We start from the raw sequence: 16271 nt of genomic DNA, 5'->3' as shown, positions 1-16271 counted from the left end.
TCTCCTCCCTCTGCCCCTCTTCCCGACTCATGCTTACTCTCTCTATATGTATATTTTTTAAAGAGAAAATTCTATGTTATTTTTATTCTTAGATATCTTAAAGATTTTATGAATGGTACCTTTTCTCTTTAATATTTTTAAGTGGTTATTGTGTTGTAGGACATTACTGATTTTGCATGTTGATCTTACAGCTAGAAAACTGCTGACTTATTCTAATATCTTGTCATAGATTTTATGCATTGACAAATATTGACTTTTTCTCTTCCTTATGAATTCTTACATCTTACCTCCACTTATTTTATTGTATTGATTAAAACCTCCAGTATAGTTGAATAGTAGGGGTGCCACAGGCATCCTTGTCTTATTACTGACTTCAATGGGAATATAGTTACGATTCATTTTTAAATGCTATTTATTATAGATGTTTGTTAGGATTCTATATTGGGTTAATAAAATTCCCTTCTAGTCCTAGTCTGCTAAGAGGTTCTTTTTTTTTTTTATCCTGAATAGATACTAAATTCTATAGAAAAAATGTTTTTGCTTCTATTGAAATGATCATATGGATTGCTCCTCTGATCTCCTAAGAAACTGGATTATGGTGATAAATTTTCTGTTGGTGAACATCCTTGTGTTCTTGGGATACACTCTACATGGCCAAGATTTATTTTGTATATACTACTGCACCGGGACTGGTGAACAGCAGAGTCCTTATGTTGCCGTATACTGTATAGTGATGGCCTTCAGCGTCCCCTTCATACAGTAGCTTGGAAAAATATCAGAATTTAATTGCCATCAGATTTCAGTATGAAAAAAGGACTCATCCGCAGAAAATAATGGAATTAATGGTTAACCCTTTTATCTCTGAACATGGGATGAGATCAACTTCCAGCTGCTGTTCTCTATTTTGTATATACTATATACTATATACTGCTACTACAACTTTGGAATTTTTACATCTATGTTCCTCATTGAGACTGGTTGATAATTGTCCTTATCCTGGTTTAGAACTGATTATTTAAAAAACAAATGGCGGGGGAGTAGCTGGGTGGCTCAGTCAGTTAAGCATCTGACTTCAGCTCAGGTCATGATCTCATGGCTCATGAGTTAGAGTCCTGCTTCACATGAGCCCCACTTTGCTCTCCCTCTCTCTCCCTCTCTCTCACTGTCTCTCTCTTTCTGCCTCTCGTGGGATTCTCTCTCTCTCTCTCTCTCTGCCCCTCGCTCACTTATGCCATCTCTCTCTCAAAACAAACAAATGGAAGTTTAGCTTCCACTTAGAATGCACAAAGGCACAAGAAAACATCAATTGCCACCCTAGGAATGAAAAATAGATCATCTACAGAATCATAACTTTCCTAGACTCCATCAGAAAGCTGAAACAACCATGCAAACTGAATTCTGAAGACTGAGAAGACCCTCGAAAGAAACATGGGATACATGAACTGTTTCACTTTTGTTAAAGCAGGGGAGGAAGAGGTGGCTGCCATAAAAGTGGGTAGGAAGAAAGCAGCTAAAATGTTAATGAATTCCTTAAGGCCTAGTGTGGGCTAACATGCAATTTAGAACAGGGTTTCTCAGCATTAACACTATTGATATTTTGGGGAGGATAATTATTTGTTGTCAAAGGTTGTCCCAGGCATTGTAGAATATTTAGCAGCATTCCTGGCGTCTACCTCCTAGATGCCAGTGGTACCCACTCCCCTAGTTGTGATAATCAAAAGTGTCTTCAGACATTACCAAATATCCCTTGGGGGGCAAAATGCCCCTGATTGAGAGCCACTGGTTTAGAACAGTAGACACCCAGACACAGGGTGTCTCACAAGCTCTTTTCCAAGGGCCTTCACCTAGTACTGATGTAAAGGACAGTGGCAGAGAGAACCCTAAATTAAAAAACAGAGATTGCCAGATCTCTGACAAAACAAATATGTTGTCTACAAGAAACTCATTCTAAAAACAAGAAATGGTTTAAAAGTAAAAAGGTGGAAAAGGAAAATCATGCAAGCACTGCTCAAAAGAAAGCTGGAGGAGCTATATTAGTATTAAAAAAAAAATAGACTTCAGAACAAAGCCAGGGATAAAGAGGAACATTACACAACGAAAAAGGGATCACATTAGCAAGAAGATGTAACTGTCCTAAATGTGTATGCATCTAAAAACAGAACTTCAAAATACATAAAGTAAAAACTGTTAGAATTAGAAGGAGAAATAGGATAATACGCATTTATAGTTGAAGACCTCAACACCCCTCTCTCAGTAATTGATAGAGCAAGTAAACAGAAAATCAATGAAGATATGGAAGACCTGAACAATACTATCAACTAACTTGACCTTGTTGACATATATAGAACACTCCGCTCAACAAGAGCAAAATATACATTTTTTTCCCCCAAGCACACATGAAACATTCATCATGATAGACCATATCCTGGACCATAAGACAAATCCCAACACATTTAACAAGACTGAAATATTACAAGCATGTCCTCTGGCCTCCTCAACAGGATTAAGCTAGAAGTAAATAACAAAGATATTTGGAAAATCTCTAAACATCTTGAAATGAAACAATGCTCTGCTAAATACTCACACATCAACAGTGATTTACAAGAAATATTAGAAAAACTTTAATTGAATGAAAATGAAAACACAAATATGTCAAAATTGGGGGGATATAAATGAGTATCATAGTTCTCTCTCTCTCTCTTTCTCTCTCTCTCTGACTCCATCTCTTCTCTAAAACAGTTTCTATTTTTTTTTAAATGATCCATTTCTAGTTTGTAAAACACATCTCTAAAACCATCTCTCCTTTTATTGAGAGAGGACAGAAGACAGAGTTTGATTAACTATTGATTCCTTTTCTCTAATAATTTTTTATTTTTTCAAGTTTTCCTGATGCCGAATGATCCATTTGTTCTTTCACTGATAAGGTTGCTCCTACATTTGCATTTTTAAGGGAAGGTTACAAGGGGAAGAGATGCACACTGTGGGGACTGAGGCATGCCTCTGTGGGATGAAGAAGAGGGGACTCCTGCCTTCTCTTGACAGCTTGGCTTTGGAAGTGATCCCTTTACCAAGAAAGCCTTGACTTGTTCTAGGTGACATGGAAGTCACCCACAGCCTTGACACACAATAGGTGGGGACCAACAATGAACACAGCTCACCAAATACTATTTGCACATTCTCTCTTTTCCTTGATCAGCTTTCCCCATAGGTTTTTCTATTTTATCAGTCATTTTCAAAGAACCAGCCCTGGTGCACCTGGGTGGCTCAGTGAGCTGAGCGTCTGACCCTTGATTTTGGCTTAGGTCGTGATCCCAGGGTGGGATCGAGCCCTGAGTTGGGCTCCTGTGCTGAGCGTGGAGCCTGCTTGAGATTCTGTCTCTCCCTCTGCCCTTTTCCCCTTCCCCTGCTGCTCACATGCTCATGTGTGTTCTCCCTCTCTCTCTCTCCAAAAAAAAAAAAAAAAAAAAGAACCAGCTCTCAGTTTTGCCAATTATCTCTACAGTTTTTTTCTTTTTTTTTTTTTAATTTTTTTTTTAACTTTTTTTTTTGAGAGAGAGAGAGAAAGAGAGCATGACCAGGGGTGGGGCAGAGAATCCAAAGCAGGCTCCAGGTTCTGAGCTGTCAGCACGGAGCCTGATGCGGGGCTCCAGCTCACGAACCATGAGATCATGACCTGAGCTGAAGTCGGACGCCTAACAGACTGAGCCACCCAGGCGCCCCTCGACAGTTTTTCCATTCTATAGAGATGGGAGGATGATGGTGGTGGTTTGGTGTAGTTGTTGTTTGGTTTGGTGGTTGGTTCGTTCTCAGTCTCCCTCCCATTCCCCTCCACCAGCCTCTGGGTTTCCCTCCAGTGGCAACCAGTGTTACCGGTTAGTTTTTTACCTATCATTTCAGCAAGATTTTGTGCATGTATGAGCAGCTATGGACATTTATAAATCGTACTTGTGTAGCTGTAACTCCTTATTATAAAAGAGTGGCATATTGTGCACACTGTCCTGTCCATTACTTTCTTCATTTAATGATACATACTGGAGATGATTATGAATCACTACATACCGAGGGTCCTCATTATTTTTTTTTTATAAAATTTTTTTTAACATTTATTTACTATTGAGGGACAGAGAGACACAGAGCATGAACAGGAAAGGGAAGGGACAGAGAGAGGGGGAGAATCTGAAGCAGGCTCCAGGCTCTGAGCTGTCAGCACAGAGCCCCACGTGGGGCTCGAACTCACAAACTGCAAGATCATGACCTGAGCTGAAGTTGGATGCTTAACCGACTGAGCCACCCAGGCACCCCAGTCCTCATTCTTTAAAAAAAATTTTTTAATGTTTATTTATTTTTGAGGGAGAGAGAGACAGAGTGTGAACAGGGGAGGGGTGGAGAGAGAGGGAGACACATAATCCGAAGCAGGCTCCAGGCTCCGAGCTGTTAGTACAGAGCCCGATACAGGGCTGGAACCCCTGAACCATGAGATCATAACCTGAGCCTAAGTCGGATACTTAACTGACTGAACCACCCAGGCGCCCCCTTGTTCTTATTAATAGTTACACACAGTATTTGTATTTTATGACTGTTCACTAAATTGTAATCAATCTTTCATTTTTATAAATAGTATAATTAATAGCCTTTTTCATACATCATTTTATTTCTATCTGTAGAATAAATTAGGAGAAGTGGAATTGATAGGTCAAGAGGAATATTCTGATATTATTTTATTCCATATTGCCAAATTGTCATCCACAGATGTTGTATTGATTTTCCCTGCTGCTTGCCACGTGTGAGGGGAACTGTGTCATCACACCCTAAACACTGGCTAAACCAGTGTTGAATCAACTTATTGGATCTTTACCAATCTGATCATTTAAAAATGGTGAAGGTGATTAAGAGGTTCAAACTTCCAGTTACAAAATAAATCACGGGGATGAAAAGTACAGCATAGGGAATACAGTCAATAGCATTCCAATAACATAATGTGGTGCCAGATGGTAACCACACCCATCATAGTGAGCTCTGCATAATGTACAGAATCATGGAGTCACTCTGTTGTACACATGAAACTAATAAAATGTTGTATGTCAACTATACTTCAATAATAAAAATGTTTTCATAAATAAATGAAATAGAAATGGTATTTCAGCATAGTTTGAAACTACATTTCCGCACTGCTGAAATGGAGCATTTTCTGTGAACATCTATTCATATCCCTTCCCCATTTTTTTTTCTAAGAGTTTCTGTCTTTTCTTATTAATTTGTAGTTCTTTATGCATTAGGAAAATAAGGCCTTAGCCTATCCTGTGAGTTGCAAATACTTTTCTCCAGTTTGTTATTTGTATTTTAAAGTTACTTACAAATAAATAAAGCCCTCTTGGTGGAGTCCTCCCTATATAATTATGTACTATCATTTCTTATTCTCATTAATTCTTTATTGCCTTGAATTTTATATGGTCTGACTTATATAATGTTGCTACTCTAGCTTCCTTCGGTTAATAATGGACCACTATATCTTTTCCGTCCTTATATTTACAACCTTTGCAACCACTTTTTTCACTCAGCTTCTTGTCATCAGCATACAACTGGATTTTGTATTGCTTTATCTCATCCAATCTGCTAGTCTAAATAGATTAGTTTACTTGCTTGTGATTATCGATAAATTTGGACTTATTTCAACCATATGTTACTGTGTTTTCTCTCAGCTATATTAATTTCCTAAGGTTGCTAGAACAAATTGCTACAAAATGGGGTGAACTTAAAAAAACAGAAATTTTTTTGTCACAGTTCTAGAGGCCAGAAGTCTGAAATCCAGGTGTCGGCAGGGCTGAGTTCCCTCCTGAAGCTCCGGAGGAGATTCTGTCCCTTGCCTCATCCAGCCTCTGTGGCTATCGGCATTCCTCGGCTGGCAGGTGCATCACTCCAATCTCTGCCTCTGTCTTCATATGACCAGCATTCCACTCCCTACATTTAATTTGGATTTAGGGCCCACCCAGATAACTGATGATTTCATCTAGGGATCCTTAGCTTCATTTCATGTGTAAAGATTTTTTTTCCAAATGAGGTCACATTCACAAATTCCAGGGATTAGGATATGAACATATTTTTAAGGGGCTCAACCCACTGTACACCATCTTTATTCCTTATTCTTCTGTTATTCCCCCTCTTTCCTTGACTGTCAGATTGATAAAGATTTATCTTTTTACCTCTAGTTGTTCAGAAAGTATTAGATATTTACATTAATTTCGGTAAGTATCCTTAAATTTTAACATGCATATAGTGATAAAACTTTTTTTACCTTTTTTTTTTTTTGAGTGAGAAAGAGCCCTGTGCACATTCACATGAGAAAGAGAGAGAAAAGAGAGAGAGAAAGAGAGAGGGGGTGGGCAGGGGGAGAGAGAGAATCTTAAGCAGGCTCCAAGCCCAACCTGGCCCTTGACTCGGGGCTCATTGCCACGACTCTAGGATCATGACCCTGGGATCATGACCTGAGCCAAAATTGAGAGTCAGATGCTCAACTGACTGAGCCACTGAGGTGCCCCTTTTTTTAAACTATTTTTTTAGTCATAAAATTTTCTAATAAATTCTGTGGTTTTTTGGTATTTCCATTCTTTCACAGAAAGGATCCCCCAAATTAGCATACTTTTATTTCCCACTGAATAAACCTGAACCCAGTCTTTTTTGTTATTTTTTAAATGTTTATTTTTTATTTATTTTTGAGAGAGCGAGAGGAGGAGAGAGACAGAGAGAGGGAGAAAGAGAATCCCACACAGGCTCTGTACTGTCAGCTCAGAGCCCAATGTGGGGCTCAAACTCATGAACTGTTAGATCGTGACCTGAGCTGAAATCAAGAGTCCGATGCTTAACTGAGCCACCCAGGCACCCCTCTTTTTTGTTATTTTGCCTAGAAATGGTGTCCAAAAATTTCAATACCCAATTAATAAACTTTGAGCACCCATCTGCAATATTTACTTCTTCATTCATTTATTTATAAATTATAGACACACGTCACTTTCCAATGTATTATGTAAATTGTACAATATATATGAAAAGATAAAAATAGATAAATATATAAAGATGAAAAATTCTGATATTTTCTTTCTGAGCACAAAAAGATTACCTTGCTAACCCTCTGGGACATGTGCACCCTATTTTGGACACTACTTGTATGGAGATTCTTTTCACTTTCAAAATAACACACCAAATATGTTAAGAAATTTACTGTCAATTTAGAATTACATTTATGAAAGTGTTTTACAAAACTCAATAATTCCATTGCTTCTTGCTTCCTACATCTTCCCTCTTAGTTTACTTTCATTTAGTAAGTTAGGCTTCCAGTTGTCCAGTAGATGTATTTTGAGTCTTTTAGTCTATTTTTGTCTTCTTTTCTTTTTTCCTCTCTATGCTACAGCATCTTCTTTAAAAAATTTTTCTTAATCTTTATTTTAAGTAAGCTCCATGCCCAATGTGGGGTTTGAACTCATGACCCTGAGATCAAGAGTTGCATGCTCTAGGTGCACCTGGGTGGCTCAGGGGGTTAAGCGTCCAACTTCGGCTCAGGTCATGATCTTGCAGCTCATGAGTTCGAGCCCCACTTCAGGCTCTGTGCTGATAGCTCAGAGCCTGGAGACTGCTTCAGGTTCTGTGTATCCCTCTCTCTCTGCTCCTCCCCTGCTTGTTCTCTGTCTCTCTGTCTGTCTCTCTCTCTCTCAAAAAATAAACAGGCATTTTAAAAAATTAAAAAAATAAAATAAAAAAGAATTGCATGCTCTATCAACTGAGCCAGCCAGGAGCCCCTCTGTGCTACAATATTTCCCATAGTGTCTTCCAATCCACTTATTCTCCTTTGACTTTTAATTTGCAACTATTATTTCTTTTTTCTAATTCTACTTTCAATATAGTAGTATAACGAAATGATTAAGCACAATGGAATCAGACAGCTGCTCTGTTTTGAATCCTTGCTCCACCCATAAAACCCTGTGAGGACTTGGGCAAGTCATTTCACTGCCATTTCCTCATCTGTGTATGATAACACTTTTCCCACTTCATGGGCTTATTGTTAATTGAATGAGATTTGATAGCTTAGTATGTTTAGAGTCTGGATTTGTGCCTGGTACTTATGACGTGCTCCTTAAAATTTATTTCCATTTCTCATTTTGCTGAATTGAAGTCAGAGACTGTCGTTGACTCTCTCTCTGGCAGAAAATTTGTCTGGAGCTTGACATCGTAAAACATTCTGTGCGTACATTTTGAACCTTTGTTTTGTAGCGTGAAGAGCCACAAACAAAGCCAGGACCAGCTCTTCCTCTGAGGACTAAAAAAACTGGACAAATTATTTTTAATGTATTTTAAAGTTTCAGAAAGCCATCAAAAACTACTGGGCTCAAATCCTAGGGGTCAATAGGACAGTGGGTAAATAAAGCATGGAGTGTATACATAAAATGGAAAATTATGCAGTGTTAAAATGGAGCAACTAGATCCATATGTATCAGCATGGATAAATTCAAAACCATTAAGTGAAAAGTACAAGATGCAAAATATCATATGGGGTCTGATACTGATTATGCAAAACACCACACATATTGTATGCATTTTCTGTAAGTACAAGTAGTTGAATAAAAAAATTTTTTTTAAGTCTGGAAGGAAAAACTAAGTTTATGAGTGTGATCAACTTGGGTATGAGGGAGAGGGGTTGGAGGGTAGGAGGGTAGTCAAAGTGGCTTTAGTGTGGCTGGATAAACACAATGTGGTAAATATGTACAGTGGAATATCATCCAGCCTAAAAAGGAAGGAAATTCTGACATTGACAACAACATGGATGAACCTTAAGGACATCATGCTAAGTGAAATAAGCCAGTCACAAAAAGACAAACACTGTATGATTCCACTAATATGAGGTACTTAGAGGAGTCAACTTCGTAAAGACAGAAAGTAGAATGGTGGTTGCCAGGGCTAGAGTAGGGAGTATGGGAGTTATTTAACGGGTATAGTGTTTGAGTTTTACAAGATGAAAGGAGTTCTGGAGGGGTGCCTGGGTGGCTCAGTGGGTTAAGCATTGGACTTTGACTTACATCATGATCGGATCCTCTGTCCTCTTCTCTCTCTACCCACCCCTCTTGTGCACTCACTCTCTCTCTCAAAAATAAAGAAACATTTAAAAAAATGTTTAAAAGCCTAAGAAAAAAAGGGACTTTAGTGGTATTTATAATGCCTTAGCTTTTAAAAAACTAAAAAAAAAATTTACAACACTAAAATGAAAATAGAATAAGACAAATAATTATGTTACACTTAGTTAATCTGTAAAGTACTGTTAGAAGCAGAAAAGAGGGGGGTGCCTGGGTGGCTCAGTTGGTTGAGTGTCCAACTTCATCTCAGGTCATGATCTCGCAGTATATGGGTTCAAGCTCTGCATTGGGCTCTGTGCTGACAGCTCAGAGCCTGGAGCCTGCTTCAGATTCTGTGTCTCCCTCTCTCTCCCCTTCACACTCTGTCTTTCTCAAAAATAAATAATAAAAACATTTTTAAAAAAAAAGCAGAAGCAGAAAAGAGGGATGACAAACGGAGCCTTGGGGGGTGAGTCAGGCTCTCCACGGCCACTGTCTACCACTAGGATACCTCCGGGGCCACAGGGAGATTCATCATGTGCTGAAGTCTGATGGTTAATAACAGCTCCTGGAGTGCCTGGATGTCCCAGTTGGTTAAGTGTCAGACTCTTGATTTCGGCTCAGGTCCTGATCTCACGGTTGTGAGATCGAGCCCTGTGTTGAGCTCTGCACTGACAGCATGGAGCCTGCTTGGGATTCTCTCTCTCTCTCCATCTCTCTCTGCCCCTTCTCCACTCACTCTCTCTCAAAAATAAGTAAATAAACACTTTTAAAGAGTGCTACACTTATGGGGGCTTGTTGTGGTCCTTCTTTTGTGTGTATCCAATTAAGGGATGTGGCTTTAGGTGTGTTATCTCAATTAATTCTCATGGCAGCCGTTTGAATTACGTACTGTTGTTATTCTCATTTGACAGATAAAAAATCTAAAGCTCAGTGAGGGTAAATGATTTGCCAAAGTGACAAAACAAGTGAGCAGTGGAGCTATGATTTGTATCTAGGCAGATCTGACCTCAGAGCTCAGACCCTTAACCATGCTGCTGTGAAGTGTGTTTTCTAGCAAGCAAAAGTAAAATGTCCACACACATATCATGGTGGTAGGGTGTAATCCAAAGCAATCGCTATGTTAAGAGCATGTGGAATATTTTGTTCATTAACATAACTGTGTCTTTACAACCAAAAAGATAAAACTTGCAGATGACTGCCCTCTGAGATTTAAACCAGTGAAAAGAAATCTTTAATGGATGAGAGTAGCTATCTAAAGAATTCACCTTAAGGAACAGATCAAAGTCGGAAGAGACAAGTCAATGCCAAACTTCAATCAAGATGTCTAGAGTGAAGTCACATGAAGGCATAATTGATGAGAGCGATTTGGATTTTAAAATGTTTATATTCTTTGATGTGGTGATTCTACTTTTTGGAATCTATACTAGGGGCATAATGCCACATAACTAAAGAGTTTTAACCATAAATATATTCAGCAGAAAATGAATTTTAATAGTAAAAATGAAAATCAATCTAAATATCCAACACTAGTGAAATAGTTAGCAAAAAGGAATCCCATACAATGGAAATTGTGAGACATACACACACACACACACACACACACACACACACAGAATTTGTGATTGTTTACTAATTTTATACGTACAAAGACAAATTGCATGAGGAAATCCAGTCAGTGTGCTATATAGAGACAGGGTTACCTTCCTGCTACAAATACAAAGAGATACTGAATAGTGTATAACATTATTAGTTGAGGAATAAAATAAAGGAAATAATAAAAGGAAATTTTATTATAAAATAATAAGAAATTCTCAAGACCCAGAAAAAAATAAGGAACCCAAAGCGAGTGTGGTAAGAAAGATGAAGAAACTAGGGCAGTCAGTGGAGTATAGACCTGGAGATAGACCCTTAGGGTCTACGGCCTGGGGTTTTAATATTCACATGGGGATGGAGATGAAGTCTCAGGTCCATGAAAGGTAGGGACCTTGTCTTGGCTGGATTGATTCCCTCTAAAACATAGGCTAAAGCAAAGATGAAAGAGCTAGAGCCTTACTTGGTGTTATTAGTCAAGGTTCTCCCAAGAACAACCAGTAGGATGTATATTTATATAGGAAGTGACTTATTTTAAGGAACTGGCTCATGCAGGGTGCCTGAGTGGCTCAGTGAGTTGGGCGTCTGACTCTTGATTTCAGCTCGGGTCATGATTCCAAGCTCTGCATCAGGCTCCATGCTGAGCATGTAGACCGCTTGAGATTCTCTCTCTCTTCCTGTGTCCCTCTCCCCTGCTCACACTCTCTCTCTCTAAAATAAACTAACTGGGGCTCCAGGGTGGCTCAGTCAGTTGAGCGACCAACTTCGGCTCAGGTCATGATCTCACGGTTTGTGAGTTTGAGCCCCGCGTCGGGCTTTGTGCTGACATCTCAGAGCCTGGAGCCTGCTTCTGATTCTGTGTCTCCCTCTCTCTCTGCCCCTTCCCCACTCATACTCTGTCTCTCTCTGTCTCAGAAATAAATAAACATTTAAAAAATTAAAAAAAAAATAAAATAACTAACTAAATACATAAGTAAATAAAAAGGAATTGGCTCATGCAATTGTGGGGCTAACAAGTCCAAAGTCTGCAGGGTGGGCCAGCAGGCTGGAGGCCAGGGACATCTTGATATTACATTTGACATTCGAAAGCTATCTGCTATAGAATTTTCTTTTGCTTAGAGGAAGTCATCTTTTTGTCCTCATCAGGCCTATAGTTGTTTAGACAGAACCCACCCACATATGGGGAATGATGTGCTTTACCCAAAGTCCACTCGGTCAAATGTTCATTTCATCCAAAAATCACCCTCACAGAAACATTCAGAAAAATGTGTGACCACATATCTGGGCACCATGGCCCAGACAAATTGACACATAAAATTAACCATTCCACTTGGGAAGTACAAGGAAGGCAGCAAAGATGAGGAAAGGGGAAGTGAAGCAAAAAAGACATGAGGAAGTGTGAAATGGTACGTTGTCATTCTGGCTGACACTTCATGAGAAGCCTCCAAGATCACAGCAGGTTACTCAGCAAGCGTGTCTGGTTGGCAGATGGTTCTGCTCCAAACAGGCTGCAGAGAGAAATGGCACTTTGGAATAGGCCACGGGAGGGAGGAGGACGGGGAATTTATCTGCCAATCTCTCATCTCCTGTTTTCCATTAGTAGACTCAGTCCACAGGAAGTTAACTTCCCAGCACTTCCACGGGTTGCCAAGTGGCCTTTTCTGTAGCAAGAATCAATGTGGCGTTTCACCTAAGTCTAGAAGTTGTGGGAGGAGCCAGAAACTCTGGGTTCATGGCTGTTTGGCCTAGCTGCATGATGGAGGTCAAGGTGAAGGACTTAGTGTTCCCAGAGAGAGTGATGATCAACCTCTGGTAGTGTCAACAGAGTCACGGAGGCTATTAGTGCTGAGGAAATCTAAGGACGAACATAGATTTGCATCAGATACAACCCACTTCTCCTACCACTCCAATCTACTCATTCTCCATTGTATTGACTCCTATACTATATTATTGTAGGGATTTCATTTCTCGTGAGTACAAGATATCCTATTCCTTGCCCTAGAGGGAGGTCTGGGTCTGAATCAGAGTCCCTCAAAGTGGTTCCTAGTTGCAAACTCCTGGAAAAATTCAGAAACAAGAGTACTTGTTATTGTAAGCTGGTCCCTGGTCGTATCTGATTTTCATCATCTCTCTCTTCCACACCCATTCTAAATTTCCCTCCTCCCCTGACAGCATTCAGGCTGGTGCAAGTTGATTGAGACCTTTTGGCCCTTTATTTTCCCTGCCTTTGGTGGGTTGTGGTTTCTGCATTCCCATGATTATTACAGGACATAGAAGTACTAAGAGACACCCAAATAAAGGCCCTGAGTTCTGGAAATTCTCTTTACTATCCCCTTGTGTAGCAATAACCCTAGTTCCTCATGCTAATCAGGATTGATTACCCAACCAGTGCAATAAGTCTTTCCTTTGCTTCCTGGTTCACTGTGGCCAGATAGAAAACTGGCCAGATGATATCTACCACTCCTAATTTGGGGGACCCATTTCTCTACCAAAGGTCACATTCTAGTCGCAGGACTTCACACAGCTACATCTTCTGGGTTCTAGTAACTGTTTCATGTCTGCCCCTTTATTGTTGGCAGAATAATGGCTCCCAAGGATGTCCCCATCCTAATTCCCAGAACCTGTGAATATGTTAGGTTGTATGGCAAGGGGAGAATTAAGTTTGAAGATGGAATTAAGGTTGTCAACCACTTGACTTTCAAGTAAGGGGAATTATTCTGAATTATCCAGTTTGGCCCTATGTAATCACAAGCGTCCTTTAAATGTGGAGGAAGGACTCATAAGAGTCAGAAGTGGAGAGATGACATCATTAGAAACACTTGACCAGCCACTGCTGGTTTTGAAGATGGAAGGGGGCTATGGACCAAAGAATACAGATAGCATCTAGAAGAAGCTGCTACAAAAGGCAAGGAAACTACCCTTCCCTAGAATCTCCAGAAAGAAACATGGCCCTAGAGTTTGATCCAGTGAGACCCATTTTAGACTTCTGACCCCCTAGAACTGTAAGAGAATAAATTTGTGCTGTTTCCAGCTACCAGATTTGTCGTAATTTGTTACAGCACTGATGGGAAATCAATAAACCCCTTCAGACTTACAGGAGACAATGGTTTCCACCATCACAGGCCCCAGGGCACTGCACCATCCTACTTGGTTTCTTAAACCCCACCATACCTTTGAAGGGAGTTTAATAAAAGGAGTATTTACAATTACCCAGTTTGAGTTGTTACTCATTTCCTGCTAAGGCTCTAAACCGATACAGAGCCCAAAGCATCATTTCGGGATGTAAGTGTCCTCAGCCATGGGGAGGGAGAATAGACTTGTCTAAAGAATTCAAGACGCAGCTAATTAAAGTTCTTGCCGAGGTGTCCTAAAGCACCAGTGAAGAGCGCAGCCCTAGGTGACCAATGAATCTAAATGCAGACTCATTCACCTCTCTCCTCCAACTCTCCCCATCTCCCTTCCTGCTGTCCCCAGAATAGAACCTGGACTAGAAACTGGGAGTTCTGGTTTATAATCTGATCTTTGCCATTGAGTGTCTTTGGGCAGAGCAGCTAATTTCTCTGGGTCGTGATTGCTTCTTGTGTTGAAGAGCACTACCCCCTCAGCAAGCTGTTCTGTCTCAGCAAGGCACTATTAGTCTGTAAAATCTAATACTACCCTAAACATTCAAGCCTTCCCTCATGTGATCCACAGGACTTCAGGTTCCTTTGCCAAGGTCCTCTGGGTTGCATTCAACTCAAACTCCCATAAAGAGCTCAGGAACCCTTACACAGCAGGCTCCTGCCTCCCTCTCTGATCTAACCTAACCTCCGGCCACATACCACACGCCTCACTCCCCCACCTCAGTCTCAGGGGCCTTCCTTCAATTCCCAAATCCTGCCAAGCCCTTGACTTTGCTCTTCCTTCTGTCTGGAACACTCTTCTCACCAGGGCTGGCTCTTTCTCATCATTTAGATCTCCGTTCCCACATCACCTCCTCAGAGACATTTCCTTGACCATCCCATGTCATGTTGTCTCCACTTCCTGATACTTCTACGACATTGCCCTGTTGAGAAATAATGGCTGAGGGTTTCCAGAATTAACAGAATACACCAAACATTAAGGAACATAATTAAAGACAATCCTCACCTTGGCTGGAGACATCAGAGTTTTATCACAAAACATCAAAGAAAAAGAATAACTTGAAAGAACTTCAGAAGTATTACTTCAGCAGAAAAGAAAATGAGCCAGAAAGGAAGAATGGGCTGTGAGAAGCAGTAGTGGCCAAGAGTGATAAAACATGTTGGCAAATCTAATCCTTGATTGATGGTAAATCATAACTATTGAGAGGTTAAAAGCATAGGGGTATTAAAATACCAGAGGCCTACAATAAGGAAGTCAGAAAAAACTGCAGAGGGAAAGTAAGGTATTCTATGTCTTTAGTTGAGGAGCAGGATCACCCCTTTAATGAACTTTTGACTTATATAGAAAAATAGAATTAAGTATGGGTGTTAAAAAAAAAAGTTTCAGGGTGCCTGGGTGGCTCAGTTGGTTAAGTGTTTGACTTCGGCTCAGGTCATGATCTCACAGCTCATTAGTTTGAGCCCCACATCGGGCTCTGTGCTGACAGCTCAGAGCCTGGAGCCTGCTTTGGATTCTGTGTCTCCCCCTCTCTCTGTCTGCCCCTCCCCTGCTTGTGCTCTGTCTCTCTGTCTCTTAAAAATAAATAAAAACAATTAAAAAAATTTCACCAAGTCCCAAAAATAGATGTAGAAATACCATGTAGTACTTATAACCAACGAAAGAACCAAAGAAACTTCATTAATCCAACAAAAGGCAAGATAGGAGAAAAGAAATGGGGAGGAAAACCTTGGTAAAGGAGAAATATGTCCAAATACATACAACAGGAATTGCAAAAAAAAAAAAAAAATGTGCAAACTAAACTTATTTTTTTAAAAAAATGGGGTGCCTCAGGTCGACTTTTTTTAATCCAAATAAATACTGTTTGAAAAGGCACACCATTTATTCTTTTGGCTTCACTGTGACCTCTCTGGGAATGGCCCCTGTGGAAACTACACCTTGGCCAGCACCTGCAGCAACAGTTAATGGCAGTAAGCCCAATGCTAGTGGAGGTCAGGACAGGAAATGAGAATGACCCACAAAGTGGGTGCATCAGTTCAGATTGCTGTTTCTTCATAGTAACTTGAAAGGTATTGCTGAGAAGGGACAATTGATAATGGTTTGTAAAGAAAGTGAAAAACACTGGTGAAAATCATGGGAGCTTTGTCTGGATACGAACCTCCTCTCGAGTTTTAAGAGCAACTTAGCAAGTTATTTCTCTTCCACAGGACTGTTTCTTCACCTATGGAATAAAAAGAGCAATGCTGTCTCTCCAAGTTTGGGGGCTGGCTAAACTAGATTCCACAGTCCGGACATGGCGAGCCTTTGGTAACTAAGACGAAGACCCGTCATCACACAGTACTGCCCCTCTCCACAGGCAGTACCATCTCAGCCCATGGCCTACTTCTCAGTTCTCATTTTTACCCCCAGGGAAATGAATTTGCACAAACCAAAACTGTAAGAAATTGATATGCAAACACA

At 40.2% G+C, this 16271-nt stretch overlaps 1 long non-coding RNA gene across 11 annotated transcripts in view; it reads left to right on the top strand.

Moving 5' to 3' along the window:
- The window catches only part of LOC106979463 (uncharacterized), a 256270-nt gene that overhangs the window by 187809 nt on the left and 52190 nt on the right, over positions 1-16271 (top strand). Inside the window, exon 7 of one of the 11 annotated variants that reach the window (XR_008299297.1) lies at positions 16019-16247. The exons of 9 other annotated variants lie outside the window; for them this stretch is intronic. This is a non-coding gene — a long non-coding RNA (uncharacterized LOC106979463). The remainder of the gene's footprint in view (positions 1-16018; positions 16248-16271) is intronic. One more of the 11 variants, XR_008299298.1, reaches the window with a different exon arrangement.

This window comes from Acinonyx jubatus, chromosome B3 (assembly GCF_027475565.1).
Source record: "Acinonyx jubatus isolate Ajub_Pintada_27869175 chromosome B3, VMU_Ajub_asm_v1.0, whole genome shotgun sequence".
NCBI classification, from domain to species: Eukaryota; Metazoa; Chordata; class Mammalia; order Carnivora; family Felidae; genus Acinonyx; species Acinonyx jubatus.
Note: the sequence above shows the minus strand (reverse complement) of the source record. Positions and strands in the feature narration are given on the sequence as shown.